The sequence below is a fragment of the Ovis canadensis genome, chromosome 17 (genome assembly GCF_042477335.2).
Source record: "Ovis canadensis isolate MfBH-ARS-UI-01 breed Bighorn chromosome 17, ARS-UI_OviCan_v2, whole genome shotgun sequence".
Lineage (NCBI taxonomy): Eukaryota > Metazoa > Chordata > Mammalia > Artiodactyla > Bovidae > Ovis > Ovis canadensis.
Window position 1 is genome coordinate 36,515,181 of NC_091261.1, and position 25,784 is coordinate 36,540,964.

General features: G+C 36.9%; 1 pseudogene; it reads left to right on the forward strand.

Annotated features, from left to right (window-relative positions):
- Positions 1-1,450: 1,450 nt before the first annotated feature.
- Positions 1,451-1,789, forward strand: LOC138422543 (non-histone chromosomal protein HMG-14 pseudogene; annotated as a pseudogene).
- The last annotated feature ends 23,995 nt before the right edge of the window (positions 1,790-25,784 follow it).

Genomic DNA, 25,784 nt, shown 5'->3' on the forward strand with positions numbered 1-25,784 from the left:
TTTCTTGTTTGCTACCTGACCATGTGGTAGACATCACAAACCATTCATCAAAGTGTACTTTTGTGACTATTTCTATAGTGTTAAGTTTCAGCAATTTTTTCTTTCAGTTCAGTTCAGTTCAGTTCAGTAGCTCAGTCGGGCCGACTCTTTGTGATCCCATGAATCGCAGCACGCCAGGCCTCCCTGTCCATCACCAACTCCCGGAGTTCACCCAGACACACGTCCATCGAATCAGTGATGCCATCCAGCCATCTCATCCTCGGTCGTCCCCTTCTCCTCCTACCCCCAGTCCCTCCCAGCATCACAGTCTTTTCCAATGAGTCAACCCTTCACATGAGGTGGCCAAAGTACTGGAGTTTCAGCTTCAGCATGATTCCCTCCAAAGAAATCCCAGGGCTGATCTCCTTCAGAATGGACTGGTTGGATCTTCTTTCAGTGCAAGGGATTCTCAAGAGTCTCTTCTCCGACACCACAGTTCAAAAGCATCAATTCTTCGGTGCTCAGCCTTCTTCACAGTCCAACTCTCACATCCATACATGACTACTGGAAAAAAAAAAAAAAGCCTTGACTAGACGGACCTTAGTTGGCAAAGTAATGTCTCTGCTTTTGAATATGCTATCTAGGTTGGTCATAACTTTTCTTCCAAGGAGCAAGCGTCTTTTAATTTCATGGCTGCAGTCACCATCCGCAGTGATTTTGGCGCCCCGAAAAATAAAGTCTGACACTGTTCCCACTGTTTCCCCATCTATTTCCCATGATGTGATGGGACTGGATGCCATGACCTTCGTTTTCGGAATGTTGAGCTCTAAGTCAACTTTTTCCACTTTCTTTCACTTTCATCAAGAGGCTTTTTAGTTCCTCTTCACTTTCTGCCATAACGGTGGTGTCATCTGCATATCTGAGGTTACTGATATTTCACCCAGCAATCTTGATTCTAGCTTGTGTTTCTTCCAGCCCAGTGTTTCTCATGATGTACTCTGCACATAAGTTGAATAAGCAGGGTGACAATACACAGCCTTGACATATCCCTTTCCCTCTTTGGAAACAGTCTGTTGTTCCATGTCCAGTTCTAACTGTTGCTTCCTGACCTGCATACAGATTTCTCAAGAGGCAGGTCAGGTGGTCTGGTATTCCCATCTCTCTCAGAATTTTCCACAGTTTATTGTGATCTACACAGTCAAAGGCTTTGGCATAGTCAATAAAGCAGAAATAGATGTTTTTCTGGAACTCTCTTGCTTTTTTGATGATCCAGCGGATGTTGGCAATTTGATCTCTGGTTCTTCTGCCTTTTCTAAAACCAGCCTGGGGTTCTCCCACCACCCCTGCCATGGATCCCAGCAGCTCGGGCGGCAGCAGGAGCGGCTGCGTGCGGTCTGGCTGCTCAGCTTCGCGAAGGCTCTCCGCGCGCAGCGATCCTCAGGCACCGGCTCTCGCCCGTCCTGTCGTCAGGATGCCCAAGAGGAAGGTCAGCTCCGCTGAGGGGGAGGCGAAGGAGGAGCCCAAGAGGAGATCGGTGAGGTTGTCAGCTAAACCGGCCCTTGCAAAAGTGGAAACGAAGCCAAAAAAGGCGGCGGGAAAGGATAAATCTTCAGACAAAAAAGTGCAAACAAAAGGGAAAAAGGGAGCAAAGGGAAAACAGGCGGAAGTGGCCAACCAGGAGACTAAAGAAGACTTACCTGCAGAAAATGGAGAAACTAAAAACGAGGAGAGCCCAGCCTCTGATGAAGCAGAAGAGAAAGAAGCCAAGTCTGATTAATAACCACACACCGAGTCCTGCAGTGGTCCCTGTTTCCCTTCTGGTACAATCCAGAGGAATATTTTTATCAACTATTTTGTAAATGCAATTTTTTAGTAGCTCTAGAAACAGTTAAAAAGGAGGGAATCCCACCTCATCCTATTTTTTAAGTGTGAATGCTTTTTTTTAAGAGGTGAAATCATTTGCCGGTTGTTTATTTTTTGGTACAACCAGAAAATAGTGGGATATTGGATACGGGAGGCTTTGATTGTCTTGAGTGTCAGTCAGCTTAACATTCCATACATGGGGAGTAGCTTTTATATCCTATAATACAAAAGCATACTAAATGGCAGTTTGGAGTCAGTTGTGCATTTAATGTCTTGAACACTTTAAATTACTTCTCTTCCCATATTGTTTTGGTAGAATTATTTCCTACAGCAAACCACTTTTTGATCTTGGCTCTCCTGGTCAGAATTTTATGCACTAAACTATAACATCTTTGGTCGTGGTAGTCCAGTTTTCCTAGTAACTTGGTCAATGTGCTGTGACTGTTTGACAGTTTGGGTATGAAGTGTATATGATATTAAATTGTGAATCAGTGGGACTTATGATTAACAACATATCAATATTTGAAGATATTGGTATTTGATATCCTGTTAAGGAAAGTTTGCTCCAAATTTTAAGCTGGAAACTCCCTGGAATAACTGTTAAGAATCCCAACTATATGATATTTTAGATTTCTGGTATGTATGTGAAGAATTGTGTACAAATTGAAATGTCTGTGTAGTGATCCTCAAAACAACCAATAAAATCTCAGTTATAAAAGAAAAAAAAATAGATAAAACCAGCTTGAACATCAGGGAGTTCACGGTTCATGTATTGCTGAAGGCTGGCTTGGAGAATTTTGAGCATTACTTTACTAGCATGTGAAATGAGTGTCATTGTGCGGTAGTTTGAGCATTCTTTGGCATTGCCTTTCTTTGGAATTGGAATGAAAACTGACCTTTTCCAGTCCTGTGGCCACTGCTGAGTTTTCCAAATTTGCTGGCATATTGAGTGCAGCACTTTCACAGCATCATCTTTCAAGATTTGAAACAGCTCAACTGGAATTCCATCACCTCCACTAGCTTTGTTTGTAGTGATGCTTTCTAAGGCCCACTTGACTTCACATTCCAGGATGTCTAGCTCTAGGTGAGTGATCACACCATCGTAATTATCTTGGTCGTGAAGATCTTTTGTACAGTTCTTCTGTGTATTCTTGCTACCTCTTCTTAATATCTTCTGCTTCTGTTAGGTCCAGATCATTTCTGTCCTTTATCGAGCCCATCTTTGCATGAAATGTTCCCTTGGTATCTCTAATTTTCTTGAAGAGATCTCTAGTCTTTCCAATTCTGTTGTTTTCCTCTATTTCTTTGCATTGATTGCTGAAGAAGGCTTTCTTATCTCTTCTTGCTGTTCTTTGGAACTCTGCATTCAGATGGGTATATCTTTCCTTTTCTCCTTTGCTTTTGGCCTTTCTTCTTTTCACAGCTATTTGTAAGGCCTCCCCAGACAGCCATTTTGCTTTTTTGCATTTCTTTTCCATTGGGATGGTCTTGATTCCTGTCTCCTGTACAATGTCACGAACCTCATTCCATAGTTCATCAGGCATTCTATCTATCAGATCTAGACCCTTAAATCTATTTCTCACTTCCACTGTATAATCATAAGGGATTTGATTTAGGTCATACCTGAATGGTCTAGCAGTTTTCCCTACTTTCTTCAATTTCAGTCTGAATTTGGCAATAAGGAGTTCATGATCTGAGCCACAGTTAGCTCCTGGTCTTGTTTTTGCTGACTGTATACAGCTTCTCCATCTTTGGCTGCAAAGAATATAATCAATCAGATTTCGGTGTTGACCATCTGGTGATGTCCATGTGTAGAGTCTTCCCTTGTGTTGTTGGAAGAGGGTGTTTGCTATGACCAGTGCATTTTCTTGGCAAAACTCTATTAGTCTTTGCCCTGCTTCATTCCTTATTCCAAGGCCAAATTTGCCTGTTACTCCAGGTGTTTCTTGACTTTCTACTTTTGCATTCCAGTCCCCTATCATGAAAAGGACATCTTTTTTGGGTGTTAGTTCTAAAAGGTCTCGTAGGTCTTCATAGAAGCGTTCAACTTCAGCTTCTTCAGCGTTACTGGTTGGGGCATAGACTTGGATAGCTGTGATATTGAATGGTTTGCCTTGGAAACAAACAGAGATCATTCTGTTGTTTTTGAGATTGCATCCAAGTACTGCATTTCGAACTCTTTTGTTGACCATGATGGCTACTCCATTTCTTCTGAGGGATTCCTGCCCGCAGTAGTAGATATAATGGTCATCTGAGTTAAATTCACCCATTTCAGTCCATTTTAGTTCACTGATTTCTAGAATGTCGACGTTCACTCTTGCCATCTCTTGTTTGACCACTTCCAATTTGCCTTGATTCATGGACCTGACGTTCCTGGTTCCTATGCAATATTGCTCTTTACAGCATTGGACTTTGCTTCTATCACCAGTCACATCCACAACTGGGTATTGTTTTTGCTGTGGCTCCATCCCTTCATTCTTTCTGGAGTTATTTCTCCACTGATCTCCAGTAGCATATTGGGCACCTACCGACCTGGGGAGTTCCTCTTTCAGTATCCTATCATTTTGCCTTTTCATACTGTTCATGGGGTTCTCAAGGCAAGAATACTGAAGTGGTTTGCCACTCCATTCTCCAGTGGACCACATTCTGTCAGACCTCTCCACCATGACCTGCCCATCTTGGGTGGCCCCATGGGAATGGCTTAGTTTCATTGAGTTAGACAATGCTGTGGTCCTAGTGTGATTAGATTGACTAGTTTTCTGTGAGTATGGTGAATATTGACCACCTAAGGGTTTCCCTGATGGCTCAGAAGTTAAAGCATCTGTCTCCAATGCAGGAGACTGGGTTCAATCCCTGGGTCGGGAATATCCCCTGGAGAAGGAAATGGTAACCCATTCCAGTATTCTTGCCTGGAGAATCCCATGGACGGAGAAGCCTGGTAGGCTACAGTTCATGGAGTCGCAAAGAGTTGGACACAACTGAGCAACTTCACTTTCACTTTCACTAAGAGGCTTAAGAGTCGGACAGGACTGAGCAACTGAACTGAACTGAAGAGGCTCAAAGAGGAATCAGAGGAATTGATAACTTGGAGGGCTGCAGTCCATGGGGTACAGAGTTGACACAATTACACATGCAGACAACCCCTCATATATTTGTTTTGTTCTTAATCATACAAAGGATGAGATAATGAACTTAGGAAAGCTAGGTTTTTATTCTCTTTTGCTTGGCCAGTATCCAGCAATAATATTAAACAATGTTGATTTAAAGTCTTTAATATTATTTATTCTTAACAAACATATCACTCTTTGTATTTCATTATACCAATCATGACTTTAGCTTCCTATGTGCCCCAAAATATACATAAAATATTACCTGTAAATATTTCCTTCAGGTTTTTTCATCCAAAATCTCCTTAAAGCCCCTATTGTTTACATTTACTGAAGTTACACTAATAGAGATTACAGTATTTGTTTTTTATATACAATTTATATACAAATTAATCGCTTAAACTCACACTGCTGAGATACATGCTAAACTGCCTTTATGGTTTGTAAGATAATTTGAATCTAATGCCATCAAACACACCAGTCCTATTATTGACAGTTTGGTTATATTTCAGTGTATATTAAATTGAAAATATATTCCTGAACATTTAAAATTTCAGATTTTCTTTACAAAACAAATATATCACTTTAGAGTATAATAGTATACATTTTAGGGTTACTCTTACTGTCTGTAAATACCTAGTTGTACTTCATTATATTTCGTTCATGTGAAATAAATATTTTAAAAACACTAGAATTCTTTAAATACTTAACATTATAGAATTCTTAGCAATTTTATGTCAACACTTTCCAGATTTTTCCACAAATCTACTGACTATCACAACCAACTTGGTGCATTCCAATACTAACTTGCAATGGACTAATGCAGTAGCTTCCAACTTAACTGGTGCCCTCATTCTAGCCACGTTCACTGAAGTGTAGTCTCAGTATCCAGAATAACCTCTTTTAAACCTGAAATGAATATTTTCATCTCAAAACACTCCAGAGCCTTTTTGTTTTCTCAGAATAAAAGTCAAATGTTTTACTAGCCTAGCGGGTCTCCCCCTCCACCTGTTCTCCTTCACCTCTCTAAACTCATGTCGTATTACTCTGTTGCTCACACCAACTCACCACTAGCCATCTACTTTAACCCTCAAGACAGTATGGGTCACAGGGATGCACCTGACCACTCGCTTTGCCTGGGAAAATGTTTCCTACATATTCATCAGTCTCCATTATCTTCAGAATGCAAATGCCTGGTTTTAAGGTATATAAAATTTCCATTTCCTGATTATAGGTTTATCTCAAAAAAGGTTGCATCAGTTAAACTCCCATTATTTTTCATTCTCTCACTAATACTTTTAACAAAATGATTAATAAAAATTTTTATCTCAATTTGTTTTCATTGGTATTTCTAGGATGTCTTCATATCCGATATTCATATTCTGATTATCACAATTATATACCCACTCCTAGCAGTGCTTCCTTGATTTTGTTCCTTTCTTGTCCTATGCATATTTATCAAATATATTATTTATTTCATTAACCATTGCAAATAACACATTTGGCTTTACTCACAATTCTACTGATTTCTTTTCATCTTTTACTTAAGTAAAATCTCTTTATTTTACATATTTAACTACTTCATTGTTTTTTTTACTTTTTCCTTGAAACTTTAGCTAATTTATTTTTAAAATTATGTGTTCTTCAAAAATTGCCTTTAAATTCCTTTTGAGTAACACTACATCTGTACCTTTTGGATTTTAATATGTAGTATCCTTTTCATTTAGCTACAAATATATCATAATATTCAATATTATTTTTTTAATTGAAGGATAATTGCTTTACAGAATTTTGTGGTTTTCTGTCATACATCAACAAGAATCAGCCATAGGTACACCCATGTCCCTTCCCTCCCTAACCTTTGTGTTTTATTTTGTATTCTGAAATATGTCTGATGTTGATTATTTGAAATTTGTTTTCATTCCTTCAGGGCTAATATCCTGTGAATATCTGCAAGTTTTCTAGGTGGCTTAAAAATAAAATGCAAGTTATGCTATATGGAAATAAGATTACATTCATATGCAGATTATTCTTTCTAATAATCTTATAAAAAATCCTACAGATTCACTATTTGTTTTGTTTGCTTCAGGTACCAGCTTTTATAAGATTTGTGTTAAATTTTTCTCTGATATGTTTTTTTCTATTATTTTTTCAGTTTTGCCCAATGAATTTTGAACCAATTTGGTTTTTCACACTCTGGGTTATGATATGGTCTTGTTTGGTTTCGTTTTCAAGTTTCCTTCTCTATAGCTTTCATGCTTTTCTCCTGGATTTCTGTAAGGAATTGGAAATCTACTTTGATACATTTTGTAGCTGTAATTTTGTTATTATATGTCTTTATATTTCTGTGGTAAACCGTATATGTCTTTCCTTGGAACTTGCCTGTATTCAGCACTCCCAATGCAGGGGGCATCAGTTCCACCCCTGGTGAGGGAACTAAGATTCTACATGCCGCATGGCATGGCCAAATGAATTTTTTTCGCTTTATAAAGCTTTTAAATTTTCTTTTAAATGATTTAAAATATAAATAGTCCCTTATAATTTTTCAAGGAACTCTTTAAAGCATGTGTCCATATTTAATTTTTAAGCAGAACCTTTTTTAGTATATACTGAATTTTATGGATCCACTTCTGGAAAGGCATTTCATAAGCCATTAGACATATATACTTTTAAATATATTTAGGTGGGCTTATTGTTCCTTGAACCTCTGGTATATTACTAACTTCTAAAGAAACACATCAAGAATAATCTATGTATCATTGCAAACACAATAAAAATCAAGAATATCACCACTAGTAAAAAAGAAAAGAAAAACTTACAACTTTAATGAATAACTCATATATATGAAAATTATGGTATTTTTCCATAATCTAACCCCAAGATATCACTATCTTAAAACACTGTATGACAATAAAATAACAAATAAAATAACCATATATTAGAAATCTTATCTATATATTCTGTCATCTAAATCTCTTCTTCTCTAGAAATATTGTTGCCTGGAACGCTCTTCATTGAATGCCATGTATCACTAATCTCTCTCAATGATTCTAAAAATAAATATTTTCAAAATTTTAATCTGTCATTTTGACCATCATTTCTCTACTTAAAAATCGTAATAGGTATGCTAGGAAACTATCATCTTTATATAATTTCTCAAGGACATTTGTTAGGAACACAAAAATTTACATTGAATTATTTTTACTCCTTGTATATAAGTCTACTTTTGCAGTCTAAAATAGAAAAGAAATATAGAATACCTGTAAAACGTGATTACTTCATATTAACATTTCCCAAGGAAATGAGGACTCCATCTCTTCCATGTTCTCAATGTCCTTCTGTATCATATTTTGTTAGCTACCCAAACCTTGAATTCTGTAAGTAAAAATTATATAACTCTGAGCCTACGTTTTTTCTCAACCCAAGAATTCCATAAACCATTCAGCATTCCAGAGAGGAACCAGAACTATAACATGGACTAAGACACAATCACAAAGATCTTAAATCAGAGTCACAAGTATTATTTGTACTAAATGTCAGAGTCTTATCATAATGTCAAGAAGGAATGTATTAGTGGGAAACACAAATAATAAGTAAAATTAGAAGAAGATAGATCAACCAAAATTCATTAATCAGGAAAAAAATTTTGTCCAAATCTGATTTAATCATTGGGACAATACAGGGTTTTATGTTACTGACTCAATAAAATGGAGTCTTTTTCTTTATGAGTAAAGTTCAAACAACAACCAGTAAGGCTGACATAGAAGTCCATTTCTTGCCTAGTTCTTTCAAAATAATATTAATTTAGCCTCTGGCATTTCATAAAAACATTTAGGTTAATTTTAACTTCTTTATTGTGTGCACCCATGCTCATATACACATTTCCATCATAGCATTGTTTATATTAAACTTTTTCAGAAAACAAGAATCATAAATATTTTATTTAATTTAATCGGCCTCCTATGAGAATGCTTAGAGGACATAAACCCTTATTAAATGCTATTGTTGTTTTATTTAATAATGATGATGTAAAGGAAATTGAAATAAACATCAGACACTTGTTATATGAAAATATGTTTCCTGTTTAGAGGCAGTATTCTCCTACTGATTAATAAGAAGTAGTCTCTTTGATAGTAGTCTTTTATGAAAGCTTTCACAGAAGTGTTGTATAAAACTTAAATTATTGAAATTGACAAAAGTCACCATACCCATAGCTGATTCATGTCGATGTATGGCAAAAACCATCATAATATTTAAAGTAATTATCCTTCAGTTAAAATAAATTAATTAATTTTAAAAACTCACTATTTTAAAGATCAAAACACAATCACAATAGTCTACCAGTCAGTGCTGGTATAATTTTAAAACTTTGAAAGATAATATATTTTACATGTTTAGTAAAAAATTGAGAATAAATTTTGACATGATAAATTAAAATGATTAACAGAAATTTATTTTATAACAAAAGCAAAAGAGAGATAGAAATCTTGAACAAGGCTGATCCATCTTTGAGATTTCTTTGATGAATGCATTTTCCTTAATCATGGATTTTGTAATTTTGTAAAAGCCTTCTCATTTGAATCATTGCCTGTCTTACAGTATTGTTAACCTACTAGTCTTATGATATCATTTTAGGTAAAATTGTAAGGAAAATATGCTGCTATGAAGAATAAATTATTTTAATATAGAGAACAAACAAATCTATTTAAATTTAAACTCTTCATGTATGTTTAATCATACGTATATGACACAGTTTATAGTTCATGGTATCTACATCAGTCACATTTCAGAAATTATTTCTCACACTTTATAACATTTTATAGAAACACTGTTACAGAACTTTTTAAAAAGTCTCATAAATAGAAATACTTTAAGTATATTAACTTTCACTTTGTATGGATATTCTTTTGGAAGTTTCAAGTGTTTTTATGTAAAGAAAGAACCTTTTGTCTGTGGCATGAATCTCTTTCTGGCTTTTAAACATTTTCTATAAACAATGCTACTGCTTTTATTTCACAATCTTTTAGCACAAGAAAATCACGTAAATGTCCCTGTGATTAACACATAATGCTCACCACACAGAGAATCCAAAATTCATTCTATTTATAGAAAAGCTTGCTTTTTCTCTAATACCCACAAAATAGCTTTTCAAAAAAAAAAAAAAAAAGTCCTGAATTTTGCTTTCCTGTCACTCAGAACAGTATTCTACATAGTCTGTTTTTCTAAAAAAAACAACAAAAAAAGTGGTAACATTTACATTTTAGAAGATAAAAAAGTGAAAGTGAAGTCACTCAGTCTTGTCTGACTCTTTGTGACCCCGTGGACTGTAGCCCACCAGGTTCCTCCGTCCATGGGATATGTACACATTTTATGTTTACAAATTTAAGATGTCTTTTTTTTTCTGATTAGTACATTTTATTTTATTTTTTTTAATTTTTATTTTTACTTTATTTTACTTTACAATACTGTATTGGTTTTGCCATACATTGACATGAATCCACCATGGGTGTACATGCGTTCCCAAACATGAACCCCCCTCCCACCTCCCTCCCATCTCTCTTAAGATGTCTTTATAGAAATCTAAACCTCTCTTCTCTCATGGCTCAGTTGGTAAAAATCTGCCTACAATGAGGGAGACCCTGGTTCAATCCCTGGGTCAGAAAGATCCCCTAGAGAAGGAAATGGCAACCCTCTCCAGTATTTTTGCCTAGAGAATTCCATAGACAGAGGAGTCTGGTGGCTATAGTCCATGGGCTCACAAAGAGTCAGACACTAGAAAAATAGTCAGAAATCTAAATTCTTCAGAGACTTATAATTGTGTCTTATTCCAATATTTTTGGTAGAAGCATTAGAATATAAAACAATTTAATTCTATAAGGAACAGTGAGTTCATTGTCATCTTTGTATAATACAGAGACTGTCTTAAATGCATATAAAGTATGTAATTAGATAAATTTTAATTTTAGAGTTTTATTGAAAATAATAAAGAGAACTATCAGAATATTTAAGATTTATAATATAAATAACCAAGATTGAGAGGAGAGTATGAATACTAACTACCAAGAGAATATACATATTTCATTTTTGCAGTTAGGATTTCTATGAGTAATGTCTGAATTTGATTAATCAAAAATGGGGGTCTAAATGTATTCCAAAACTGTATGAAGTGAGTCTACAGAAAAATAAAAAGCTTGAAGTACCCCAGGAAAGAGAGTAAATACATACATGCACATAAATAGAAATAAACAACTAGCAAACAAAAATCCCATAACCAAAACAAGATTGTAAATACAATTGAACAGAAAAAAAATTCAAATAATTTTATAAGCCATTTATTCCAGTTACTAATGCATAATGAATTACCACAAATGTCAAAAAGTAATATACTAGCTGCTTCTAAAGGTCAGGAATTCATGCAGGGTATAGTAGGGATGACTTTTCTATGCCTCACACTTTTTCTTTTATACATGAAAGGCTGGAAGCTGAAGTCAGGTGAAGTTTAGCTCACTCACATGTCCAGAATTTGATCTTGAGTCTAGCTGATTGGTTGGGAAGAACACCTACCCCTACATGTGTTCTCTCCCTGTTACTAAAGTTTACTTATAATGGGGATATTTCTTGACTTGAAAGCGAGTCAGCTGAAAACTGACTTTGCTTTCAAGGCTTGACCTTCCATCACATCCTACTCAATAGAAACAATTCACCAAGCCCAGCTGGGAAGGAGATTAGATCTCACTTCTCAGCAAAGCAGTGTCAATATCACATTGTAAGAAGGAATAAAATACAGTGATGCAGTTACACTTGAAAAATAAAATCTGCTACAGTTTATTTTTTCTTACATAGGACAGGTGATTTTATTTTATTTTTAATATAAATTTATTTATTTTAAATATGGAAAAATATGAGCAGCCAGTATCAAAAATTAAAAGCAATGAATTAGAAATAGGTATATTGTGTCAATCATAATAAATGAAGCTAAAACAATTCATTTCACTTTTTCTTAGATTGCTTAAAGAGAAAAAACTGACAGATAAATATATCATGTGAATAAAAAGTAACTTAGAAAGTAAAAAATAACAAATTCAAACAAACAATAACAAAAATTGACCTATAATCACTTTCTGCTCATTTAAAATGATTTTAATGAGAAATTATATACTTATTTTACATATAATTTTTGATTTAAATAAGTTTGAATCAAAACAGTTTGGGACAATTAAAACAATAAGTAATGTTTACAGTCACTCATTACCACACACAGATGGCTAAATACCATTTTATACATAATTAAATCTGATTAACATCCATATGTGCATGCTAAGTCACTTCAGACTTTGTGTGACCCTATGGACTATAGCCTGCCAGGCTCCTCTGTCCATGGGATTCTCCAGGCAAGAATACTGGAGTGGGTTGCTATTCCCTTCTCCAGGAGCTCTTCCTGACCCAGGGGTCGAATATGCCTCTCTTAGGCCTCCTGCATTGGCAGGCAGGTTCTTCGCCACTAGGGCCACCTGGGAAGCCATATGAAATAAGTATTATTGTGAATATTATTTTACAAATGTGCAAAATGAAACTAAGGCATATTGAGTAATTGGTAAAGAATAATTTGAATCTTGATCTGGCTCACAGAGTTCGTAGTTATTATTTTATATAAGAGTTATTATAGATGACTTTCAGCTTAAGATAAAATTTTTCATGTACCAATTGCACATTAAAGTTGACAGGTGATGTTTTATCTGGTTCAGATATCTCTGTTTAACTATTCACAGTCATAATATATATAATCCCATGACAAATTTTGACAAAAGATTTGAACTATGCAAAAAACGCTATTTGAAAAATATTTTCATTTTTCCAAATAGTTTGCCTTCTTTCAATTCTAGATCTAAATTAATCATGGCACTTTCTTTTCATGATACTACTGAACACTTCATAGCATTTAGTTTTAAGGAGTAAATTTTAAGTTATTCAAGACTTCACTACATACTTTCTCTTCTGTATTCTGTATAGTGCCAAGAACTCTGTGTGTGTTAAATAAGAATTAATTGGTGTCAATGGCAATAATGACTTCTATTATCCCCTTGAATATTGATACCATTCAAAGCATGATATTTAACTAGGTATAATTTCATCTATAATTTTTAACAAGAGGTGATTTAAAGTGAAACACCCTTTTCAGGTAAATTAAAGTAGAATATTAGCATAGAGTATGGTAATTACTTTAGTGTGTGGTAATCCTAATAAATTGAATTTGCAATTATCCACACCAATGCTTGGTGAAGGATACTTGGTAAGCAATCACAGTTACTCATTAGGTAAATCTTTTAAAGTTTAAGGTATAATCCCACATAAGAAAGGCGACATGGTTAAAAAGAATAGTGGGCTTGAAAAAAATCAACCTGGCTGTGTCAGCTCCATTATTGTAAGTGGAAGATTTTGATCATAGTATTTAGTCTTCAGACACATTTATTTACTTACCAATAATGGGAATAATTAAACCAAGCCTCCCAAGTTAATATTTATGTCTAAATAAATTCACCAACAGATTACTAAATTAATAAAAATGTACAGCCATAGTAAAATATAACTGGAGGTTTTATTAAGCTTCTAAATTATAACAATGGAGCGCATAATGATGAGAAAGAGGGAAGAGGAAGGTGAGGGCTTAAGATTGGACACTAAGGTAGAGAGTCTCCAAGGAATTGACAGAAACTCTAAGAACTGAAAAGTAAATAAATCACTCAGTCACATGAAATATTGTACACGAAGCTTTCCAAGCAATGTAAACAGTGAGCACAATGGACAAAGGAAGAAAAAACTTTCCTTAATCCAAGAAGAGAGCAAGAAGCAATGCTAGAAGAAAAGCTCAAGGAGGTTGGACAGGAGAGTTCAATAAGGATGTTTTGGAGAAGACAGGGGAAACAAGATTGAGATGGAGTGAATGATGAGCCAGGAAGAAAGATGAAGTAAACACAAGCTGGAAGCATTTCTTTGAAGATGTTTATAGAAATCAACAGCAATGTTGACAAGAACAGTTCAAGGGGAGTTTGCAAAACGATGATAAATTTCAGCGGTTTAAATAGTGGATGAGGTATATTTCTTTCTGAAATCATGCAGAAGAGTAACCTGAAATCTTTCTTTATATCCAATATATAGAAGATGCAATTAAAAATACAGCAAACTTTTCTTACATGCTTAGCTGAGAGCAGCCCTATTATTGCAAGTAATGAAAGCACATCCTAGAGCTAAGAAGAAGCTGATGGTTGAGGTGTTCATGGATGGGGATGAACTTTGGGTTTGGCCTTTTTAGTAGCCAAGAGGCTTGGAAATTTAGAACAATATGAGTAAGTCAGATGAAGTTTATCAATGCAGGAGGTTAAAACCAAGACTACAAAATAAAAACTTGAACTTCCAAGGCCTAATTTACTACCGGGAGGAGAGACTGGCTGACTTACACATAGAGACAGGAAAACAGCAGAAATTTTCTCTCTAAATTTGAACATTTCAGGATATATCAGTTTGGTTCAGTCGCTCAGTCATGTCCGAATCTATGCAACCCATGAATCACACCACACCAGGCCTCTCTGTCTGTCCAGCACCAACTCCCGTAGTTCACTCAAACTCATGTCCATCGAGAGGATGATGCCTTCTAGCCATCTCATCCTCTGTCATCCCCTTCTCCTCCGGCCCCCAATCCCTCCAAGCATCAGAGTCCTTTCCAATGAGTCAACTCTTCACATGAGGTGGCCAAATATTGGAGTCTCAGCTTTATCCTCAGTCCTTCCAATGAACACCCAAGACTGATCTCCTTTAGGATGGACTGGTCAGATCACCTTGCAGTCCAAGGGATTCTCAAGAGTCTTCTCCAACAAAACAGTTCAAAAGCATCAATTCTTCGGTGCTCAGCTATCTTCACAGTCCAAATCTCACATCCATACATGACCACAAGAAAAACTATAGCCTTGACTAGACTGACCTTAGTCGGCAAAGTAATGTCTCTGCTTTTGAATACGCTGTCTAGGTTGGGCATAACTTTCCTTCCAAGGAGTAAACGTCTTTTAATTTCATGGCTGCAGTCACCATCTGCAGTGATTTTGGAGCCCCAAAAATAAAGTCAGCCATTCTTTCCACTGTTTCCCCATCTATTTCCCACAAAGTGATGGGACCAGATGCCATGATCTTAGCTTTCTGAATGTTGAGCTTTAAGCCCACTTTTTCACTCTCTTCTTTCACTTTCATCAAGAGGCTTTTTAGTTCCTCTTCACTTTCTGCAATAGTGGTGGTGTCATCTGCATATCTGAGGTTATTGATATTCCTCCCAGATATCTTGAATCCAGCTTGTGCTTCACCCAGCCCAGCGTTTCTCATGATGTACTCTGCATAGAAGTTAAATAAGCAGGGTGACAACATACAGCCTTGACGTACTCCTTTTCCTATTTGGAACCAGTCTGTTGTTCCACGTCCAGTTCTAACTGTTGCTTCCTGACCTGCATACAGATTTCTGAAGAGGTAGGTCAGGTGGTTTGGTATTCCCATCTCTTTCAGAATTTTCCAGTGTTTATTGTGATCCACACAGTCAAAGGCTTTGGCATAGACCATAAAGCAGAAATGTTTTTCTCGAACTCTTGTTTTTTCGAAGACCCGGCAGATGTTGGCGATTTCATCTCTGGTTTCTCTGCCTTTTCTAAAACCAGCTTGGACATCTGGAAGTTCATGGTTCACGTATTGCTGAAGCCTGGCTTGGAGAATTTTAAGCATTACTTTACCAGCATGTGAGATGAGTTCAATTGTGCAGTAGTTTGAGCATTCTTTGGCATTGCTTTTCTTTGGGATTGGAATGAAAATTGACCTTTTCCAGTCCTGTGGTCACTGCTGAGTTTTCCAAATTTACTGGCATATTGAGTACAGCACTTTCACAGCATCATCTTTTGGGATTTGAAATAGCTCAACTGGAATTCCATCACTTCCGCTAGATTTGTTCAAAGAGATGATTTCTGAGGCCCACTTGACTTTACATTCCAGGATGTCTGGCTCTAGATGAGTGATCACACCATCGTGATCATAAAGATCATCTTGGTCATAAAGATCTTTTTTGTACAGTTCTTCTGTGTATTCTTGCTACCTCTTCTTAATATCTTCTGCTTTTGTTAGGTATACCATTTCTGTCCTTTATCGAGCACATTTTTGCATGAAATGGTCCCTTGATTCTCTAATTTTCTTGAAGAGATCTCTAGTCTTTCCCATTCTATTGTTTTCCTCTACTTCTTTGCATTGATCGCTGAAGAAGGCTTTCCTATCTCTCCTTGCTCTTCTTTGGAACTCTGCATTCAGATGCTTATATCTTTCCTTTACTCTTTTGCTTTTCGCTTCTCTTCTTTTCACAGCTATTTGTAAGGCCTCCACAGAGAGCCATTTTGCTTTTTTGCATTTCTTTTCCATGGGGATGGTCTTGATCCTTGTCTCCTCTACAATGTCATGAACCTTGGTCCCTAGTTCATTAGGCACTCTGTCTATCAGATCTAGTCCCTTATTTCTATTTCCCAGTTCCACTGTATAATCATAAGGAATGTGATCTAGGTCATACCTGAATGGTCTAGTCATTTTCCCTACTTTCATCAATTTAAGTCTGGATTTGGCAATAAGGAGTTCATGATCTGAGCCACAGTCAGCTCCTGGTCTTGTTTTTGCTGACTGTTTAGAGCTTCTCCATCTTTGGTTGCAAAAGATATAATCAATCTGATTTTGGTGTTGACCATCTGGTGATGTCCATGTGTAGAGTCTTCTCTTGTGTTGTTAGAAGAGGTTGTTTGCTATGACCAGTGTGTTCTCTAGGCAAAACTCTATTAGCCTTTGCCCTGCTTCATTCTGTGTTCCAAGACCAAATTTGCCTGTTACCCCAGGTGTTTCTTGACTTCCTACTTTTGCATTCCATTCCCCTATAATGAAAAGGACATCTTTTTTGGGTGTTAGTTCTAAAAGGTCTTATAGGTCTTCATAGAACTGTTCAACTTCAGCTTCTTCAGCGTTACTGGTGTGGCATAGGCCTGGATTACTGCAATAATGAATGGTTTGCCTTGGAAATGAACAGAGATCATTGTTTCGTTTTTGAGATTGCATCCAAGTACTGCATTTTGGACTCTTCTGTTGACCATGATGGCTACTCCATTTCTTCTAAGGGATTCTTTGCCATAATAGTAGATATATTGGTCATCTGAGTTAAATTCACCCATTCCAGTCTTTTTTAGTTCATTGATTGCTAGATTGTCAACATTCACTTTTGCCATCTCCTCTCTGACCCCTTCCAATTTGCCTTGATTCATGGACCTGACATTTCAGGTTCCTATGCAATATTGCTGTATACAGCATGGGACCTTGCTTCTATCACCAGTCACATCCACAACTGGGTATTGTTTTTGCTTTGGTTCCATCTCTTCATTCTTTCTGGAGTTATTTCTCCTATATAACAATTACCACTATCATTATGTGAGCACTGTTTTACCCACAATACCTTGGTAGGCCAGACACAGATCAAAAACGGAAACTGGAACAAGTTTTACAATTTTGTTGCTCAGAGTTTCCTGTGGAGAACAGAGGACATAAATGGGCCCAGTTAGAGAAAGCACTGGGATTGACTACAAAGCAGAGGGAGAGAAAGAAACTGTGGACCACCTTCCTTCCTTGTACTTTCTAAAAGCAGGAAGGATCAAAACAGGCTAAGAACTCTTAGAATTGGCTAATTTAAATAAGCTTATTGGTCCCTGGGGCATAGGGCCTGTCTCCTGTTGTCCCGTACTTGACCCTTCTGGTGATTACAACAGTGTATCCTGACCAGAGTATGACATTCCAGTAACTGAGGGGGTTAAAGGTATAGATTAAATAAACTGCTCAACTGCATGAACTAGCCCCAGGCCAGGACCTTAAAATTAATACTTAAGATAGCATTAAGGCAAACAAAACACTATATTGCAATCATAGAGTATAAATAAAAATAAATAGTACCTGACTATAACATCACAAAATTATAGAAGAAACACATGGAGTAAAAGGCAAATTTGGCCATGGAATGCGGAATGAAGCAAGGCAAAGACTAATAGAGTTTTGCCAAGAAAACGCACGGGTCATAGTAACACCCTCTTCCAACAACACAAGAGAAGACTCTACACATGGACATCACCAGATGGTCAACACCTAAATCTGATTGATTATATTCTTTGCAGCCAAAGATGGAGAAGCTGTATACAGTAAACAAAACAAGACCAGAAGCTGACTGTGGCTCAGATCATGAACTCCTTATTAACAAATTAAGACTGAAATTGAAGAAAATAGGGAAAACTGCTAGACCATTCAGGTATGACCTAAATCAAATCCCTTATGAGTATACAGTGGAAGTGAGAAATAGATTTAAGGGCCTAGATCTGAAAGATATAGTGCCTGATAAACTATGGATTGAGGTTCGTGACATTGTACAGGAGACAGGGATCAAGGCCATCCCCATGGAAAAGAAATGCAAAAAAGCAAAATGGCTGTCTGGGGAGGGCTTACAAATAGCTGTGAAAAGGAGAGAGGCAAAAAGCAAAGGAGAAAAGGAAAGATATAAGCATCTGAATGCAGAGTTCCAAAGAACAACAAGAAGAGATAAGAACGCCTTCTTCAGCAATCAATGCAAAGAAATAGAGGAAAACAACAGAATTGGAAAGACTAGAGATCTCTTCAAGAAAATCAGAGATACCAAGGGAACATTTCATGCAAAAATGGGCTCGATAAAGGACAGAAATGGTCTGGACCTAACAGAAGCAGAAGATATTAAGAAGAGGTGGCAAGAATACACAGAAGAACTGTAGAAAAAAAGATCTTCATGACCCAGATAATCATGATGATGTGATCTCTCATCTAGAGCCAGACATCCTGGAAAGTGAAGTCAAGTGGGCCTTAGAAAGCATCACTATGAACAAAGCTAGTGGAGGTGATTGAATTCCAGTTGAGCTATTTCAAATCCTGAAAGATGATGCTGTGAAAGTGCTGTACTCAATATGCCAACAAATTTGGAAAACTCAGCAGTGACCACAGGACTGGAAAAGGTCTGTTTTCATTCCAATCCCAAAGAAAGGCAATGCCAAAGAATGCTCAAACTACCGCACAATTGCACTCATCTCACATGCTAGTAAAGTAATGCTCAAAATTCTCCAAGCCAAGCTTCAGCAATACGTGAACCGTGAACTCCCTGATGTTCAAGCTGGTTTTAGAAAAGGTAGAGGAACCAGAGATCAAATTGCAAACATCCTCTGGATCATCAAAAAAGCAAGAGAGTTCCAGAAAAACATCTATTTCTGCTTTATGGTTTATGCCAAAGCCTTTGACTGTGTGGATCACAATAAACTGTGGAAAATTCTGAGAGAGATGGGAATACCAGACCACCTGACCTGCCTCTTGAGAAATCTATATGCAGGTCAGGAAGCAACAGTTAGAACTGGACATGGAACAACAGACTGGTTCCAAATAGGAAAAGGTGTACGTCAAGGCTGTATATTGTCACCCTGCTTATTTAACTTCTGTGCAGAGTATATCATGAGAAACGCTGGGCTGGAAGAAGCACAAGCTGGAATCAAGATTGACGGGAGAAATTTCAATAACCTCAGATATGCCAATGACACCACCCTTATGGCAGAAAGTGAAGAGGAGCTAAAAAGCCTCTTGATGAAAGTGAAAGAGGAGAGTGAAAAAGTTGGCTTAAAGCTCAACATTCAGAAAACGAAGATCATGGCATCCGGTCCCATCACTTCATGGGAAATAGATGGGGAAACAGTGGAAACAGTGTCAGTCTTTATTTTGGGGGGCTCCCAAATCACTGCAGATGGTGACTGCAGCCATGAAATGAAAAGACGCTTACTCCTCGGAAGAAAATTTATGATCAACCTAGATAGCATATTCAAAAGCAGAGACATTACTTTGCCAACAAAGGTCCATCTAGTCAAGGCTATGGTTTTTCCTGTGGTCATGTATGGATGTGAGAATTGGACTGTGAAGAAGGCTGAGCACCGAAGAATTGATGCTTTTGAACTGTGGTGTTGGAGAAGACTCTTGAGAGTCCCTTGGACTACAAGGAGATCCAACCAGTCCATTCTGAAGGAGATCAACCCTGGGATTTCTTTGGAGGGAATGATGCTGAAGCTGAAGCTCCAGTACTTTGGCCACCTCATGTGAAGAGTTGACTCATTGGAAAAGACTGTGATGCTGGGAGGGATTCGGGGCAGGAGGAGAAGGGGACGACAGAGGATGAGATGGCTGGATGGCATCACGAACTCGATGGACATGAGTCTGAGTGAACTCTGGGAGATGGTGATGAACATGGAGGCCTGGCGTGCTGCGATTCATGGGGTTGCAAAGAGTCGGACACAACTGAGCGACTGAACTGAACTGAACTGAACTGAACGCAAAAGAGCTGTAATCAAGATTGCTGGGAGAAATACCAATAACCTCAGATACACAAATGATACCACCCTTATGGGAGAAAGCAAAGAACTAAAGAGCCTCATGATGAAAGTGAAAGAAGAGAGTGAAAAAGCTGGCTTTAAAACTCAACATTCAAAAAATGAAGATCATCGCATCCGGTCCCATCACTTCATGGCAAGTAGATGGGGAAACAGTTGAAAAAGTGACAGATTTTATTTTCTTGGGCTCCAAAATCACTGCAGATGGTGACTGCAGCCATGAAATAAAAAGATGTTTGTTCCTTAGAAGAAAAGCTGTGACCATCCTAGATAGCATATTAGAAAGCAGAGACATTACTTTGCCAACATAGGTCTGTCTAGTCAAAGCTATGGTTTTTCCAGTAGTCATCTATGGATTGAGAGTTGGACTATAAAGAAAGCTGAGCATGGAAGAACTGATGCTTTTGAACTGTGGTGTTGGAGAAGACTCTTGAGAGTCCCTTGGACTGCCAAGAGATCCAACCAGTCCATCCTAAAAATCAGTCCTGGGTGTTTATTGGAAGGACTGATGTTGAAGCTGAAACTCCAATATTTTGGCCACCTGATTCAAAGAGCTGACTCATTTGAAAAGACTCTGATGTTGGGAAAGATTGAAGGCAGGAGAAGTGGATGACAGAGGATGAGATGGTTGGATGGCATCACCGACTCGATGGACATGAGCTGGAGCAAACTCCGGGAGTTGGTAATAGACAGGGAAGCCTGGTGTGCTGCAGTCCATGATGTCGCAAAAAGTCAGATATGACAGAACTTCAAGGAAAAAAAACTCACATGCACCCAGAGAAGAAATAAGAGAAAGTTGCAATAAAAATGAAACTTATACTAGTTAATATATTGCAAAAGCAATACTATTAGTTGGAAAAAATAAAATTGCATCTCCAAAGTATAAGACACAATAACCCTTAATCTGCAATTCAGTGTGACTGTACAAACTGTTGGAAAAATCTATTTCAAAGGGTATAAAAATAAGATAAAATCAAATTCTAGGGAAAAAAAACATGTTGAAAAATTCTCAGAGCTCAAAGCATTTTAATTTGAGTTAGTTTGAAGGATCATAGGGACAGTGATAAAAAATAATTTTAAAAGAAAATAATAAAAATGAAAACAATAATCATAATAATACTGTTTAGAGAAAGAACATAATGACAGCTTATCTATGCAAAGACTAAACATAGACTAGAAGAAAAGAAAGGCACAAATAAATAATTTCCAAAATAAAAGTGAATTTCATATGAATCACAGAGAACTTTAAAATAAATACAAGATAATATACAGTATTTGGAAATAAATGAAAAACTTACCTAAAATTTACGTTTTCAAAGTATGTTTCTTACCAAAGCTGAAAGACAAAGTAGAAAAGTAAAGTAGTAATATAACTATTAATGTAACTAAATGCATCTTTAAAACTCACACACACACACTGCCAAATGACAGGCCAAAATATTTAACAAAACAGATTTCAAAAATTTCAAGGAGTTACTATTTAAAAAGCAAACAATCTGAGAGAAGAAACAGACAAAATTCTCTTCAATAGTTTTTTTTTTTCCTGATACTATATAACTATGAGACCAAAACCAGGCAAAAAGAGTGCAAAACAAAAAATTCAGCTAATCTCCCAGATGATCATCTCTAAGTCTTATACACATTGCAAAATAAATCTCAAAAAGATATTCCACTTATTTATGAAAGACTTTTAGCAAACAAGAAATAGAAGAAAATTCCTTAATCTGATGGATAGTATCTATTATCACAAAACAACAAAGAACCATTACAAAAAATGCATATTAAAATTCCCAGAGGAGCCCCAACTTTAAAAGAGACAATCCAAATTATCAGCATAAATAAAGATCAGGTAAACATAAATTGCAGTCATGATGAAATATAATTGTACACTTCCAGAAAGCAATGGCACCCCACTCCAGTACTCTTGACTGGAAAATCCCATGGACAGAGGAACCTGGTGGGCTGCAGTTCATAGGGTCACGAAGAGTCTGACACGACTGAGTGACTTTACTTTCACTTTTCACATTCATGCATTGGAGAAGGAAATGGCAACCCACTCCAGTGTTCTTGCCTGGAGAATCCCAGGGACGGAGGAGCCTGGTGGGCTGCCGTCTATGGTGTCGCATAGAGTTGGACACGACTGAAGCGATAGCAGCAGCAGCAGCAGCAGTTGAAAACTACATCAAGATGTCTGGTAAATCAATTGTTCTTCAAGGGATATGTTCATATTCTCTCAAGAAAAAATGTATATATGTGTTCATTGAAACTTTTTTTAACAGTAAACAAGGAAAAATTTAACTTAAAAGGATGGATTTACACATCTATAAATAAAATGGAGCAGTATATAGAAATGAAAACAAATGAAAGTTACGTGTATCAAGGATGATACGCAGAACTGTACCCCATCAGAAAATGAATATTACTTCATATAAGTTAAGATATAACAATAACATGATAAAAAGCAATCTCTGACATTGTTTATTTAACAAAATTCAATGTCTAATAAGACAATTTAATGTTGTCATATTGAAATGCTTAATAATCCCACTTCCCTTGATATGAATAAGTTACTCAAAAAAGCATGGGATAGTATAGTTTATCTTTTAAATAGAAAACCTAGCTCTAGTTTCCTTTTAGTTTCTTTAGGAGAAAAAAGGGTTTGATTTCTTCTATAAGCAGAAATCACTGTTATGAATGAATGTCCCTATTATTAAAATTTTTGCTTCAAGAAAAAGAAAGATATGAACTATCAGGCCATGTAAAAACATGATAGAGCCATGGAATGTCACCAGAAACCTTAAATTTCTAGGTGAGAGAAACCAATCTGAAAAGGCTATATAGTCTATTATTCAATCTACATGACATTATAAAACAGGCAAAACTATTAGAAATACTAAAAGCTCAGTGGCTCCAAGAGGTTCTGGGATGAGGAAGGGAAGGATAAATAGATGGGAGAGGGGACTTTTAGGGCATTGAAACTACTCTGTGTGATACCATAATGGTGGATACATGCCATCAAGTATCTGTCACACCCATAGAACTGTACATACAGAGTGAATTCTAATGCAAACTATTGACATTAGTAATAATGTGTAAACATTACCTCATCAGTGTTGGTTCATCACTTGTGACAAATGTACAACACTAATGAAAGACGCTAATAATAGGAGAAATTGGGAGAGATGGGAAGGGAATATACAGGAGATTTACAAGTTTTGCCTTTTCATACCATTCATACTGTTCATGGAGTTCTCAAGGCAAGAATACTGAAGTGGTTTGCCATTCCCTTCTCCAGTGGACCACATACTGTCAGACCTCTCCACCATAACCCATCTGTCTTGGGCAGTCCCGCATGGCATGGCTTAGTTTCACTGAGTTAGACAAACCGTGATTGGGGTGATCAGATTGGCTAGTTGTCTGTGATTGTTGTTTCAAGAACTGGAGATCAAATTGCCAACATTCGCTGGATCAACAAAAAAGCAAGAGAGTTCCAGAAAAACATCTATTTCTGCTTTACTGACTATGCCAAAACCTTTGACTGGGTGGATCACAATAAACTGTAGAAAATTCTGAAAGAGATGGGCATACCAGATCACCTGACCTGCCTCTTGAGAAACCTGTATGCAGGTCAGGAAGCAACAGTTAGAACTGGACATGGAACAACAGAGTGCTTCCAAATAGGAAAAGGAGTACATCAAGGCTGTATATTGTCACCCTGCTTATTTAACTTCTATGCAGAGTACATCATGAGAAACGCTGGGCTGAAAGAAGCACAAGTTGGAATCAAGATTGCTGGGAGAAACATCAATAACCTCAGATACACAGATGGCACCACCCTTATGGCAGAAAGTGAAGAAGAACTAAAGAGCCTCTTGATGAAAGTGAAAGAGGAGAGTGAAAAAGTTGGCTTAAACCTCAACTTTCAGAAAACTAAGATCATGGCATCTGTTCCCATCACTTCAGGGGGAAGAGATGGGGAAACAGTGGAAACAGTGTCAGACTTTATTTTATGGGGCTCCCAAATCACTGTAGATGGTGACTGCAGCCATGAAATTAAAAGACGCTTACACCTTGAAAGGAAAGTAATGACCAACCTAGATAGCATATTCAAAAGCAGAGACATTACTTTGCCAACAAAGGTCCATCTAGTCAAGGCTATTGTTTCTCCAGTGGTCATGTATGGATATGAGAGTTGGACTATAAAGAAAACTGAGCACCAAAGAATTGATGCTTTTGAACTGTGGTGTTGGATAAGACTCTTGAGAGTCCCTTGGGCTGCAAGGAGATCCAACCAGTCCATCCTAAAGATCAGTCCTGGGTGTTTATTGGAAAGACTGATGTTGAAGCTGAAACTTCAATATTTTGGCCACCTGATGCAAAGAGCTGACTCATTTGAAAAGACTCTGATGTTGGGAAAGATTGAAGGCAGGAGAAGGGGATGACAGAGGATGAGATGGTCAGATAACATCACTGACTCAATGGACATGAGTTTGTGTAAACTCCGGGAGTTGGTGATGGACAGGAAGGCCTGGTGTGCTGCAGTTCATGGAGTCACAAAGAGTTGGACACGACTGAGCAACTGAAATGGACTGAACTGACCTGAACACATTTTGCTTGATTTTTCTGTAAATGTAAAACTACTGTAAAAAAAAAATCTATTAGTTAAAACAAACAAACAAACAAACAAACAACCCTACATATACTCTAAAATGTAGACAAACAGACTATTTTTATGTAATATCATCACATGGGAATATCCATTAACGAGATGAAAATATTCTCACTAGAGCAAATAATGCTGTCTATTTTTATCAGATCTTTGGCAAAAGCAAGCAAATTAATGTGTTCTGCCATGAACATTGTGGGTACACTTTATACAATTTCCCAATGAAATGTTTGAGGATGCTTTGAAATAAAATCTTCAATTTCTACATTTGATTTCTTGAGCTGCATATGGCAGGTAAACCAATCCATATTATTATGCACCTAAAACTATCATGTCAATTAAAAGACTCATGAGCAAGACACTTAGGGATATTTATAGATATGTGCAGATGGCATTCACATTCGTTTTAAGGTCATTTTCTCAGTAGTTTTACTTTCTATCTTACACTGCTGAGAGTCTTTTGACAAGCTTTATTTCTCCTAGGTACCTATGTCCATCTTTTATTTTCACCAATAGAGCTCTTTCTTCCACAACTCTCCAACCTGAAGTAGTTTTATATTTATCTGTAGACACTATATACAGAAATATTGTTTTCCTGTTTGAATGACTAATTCCTAAGACTTTTCTTCATTCATTTTATAATATCGGACTGTTGTATCTCTTAAAAGTAAAACACTGGTA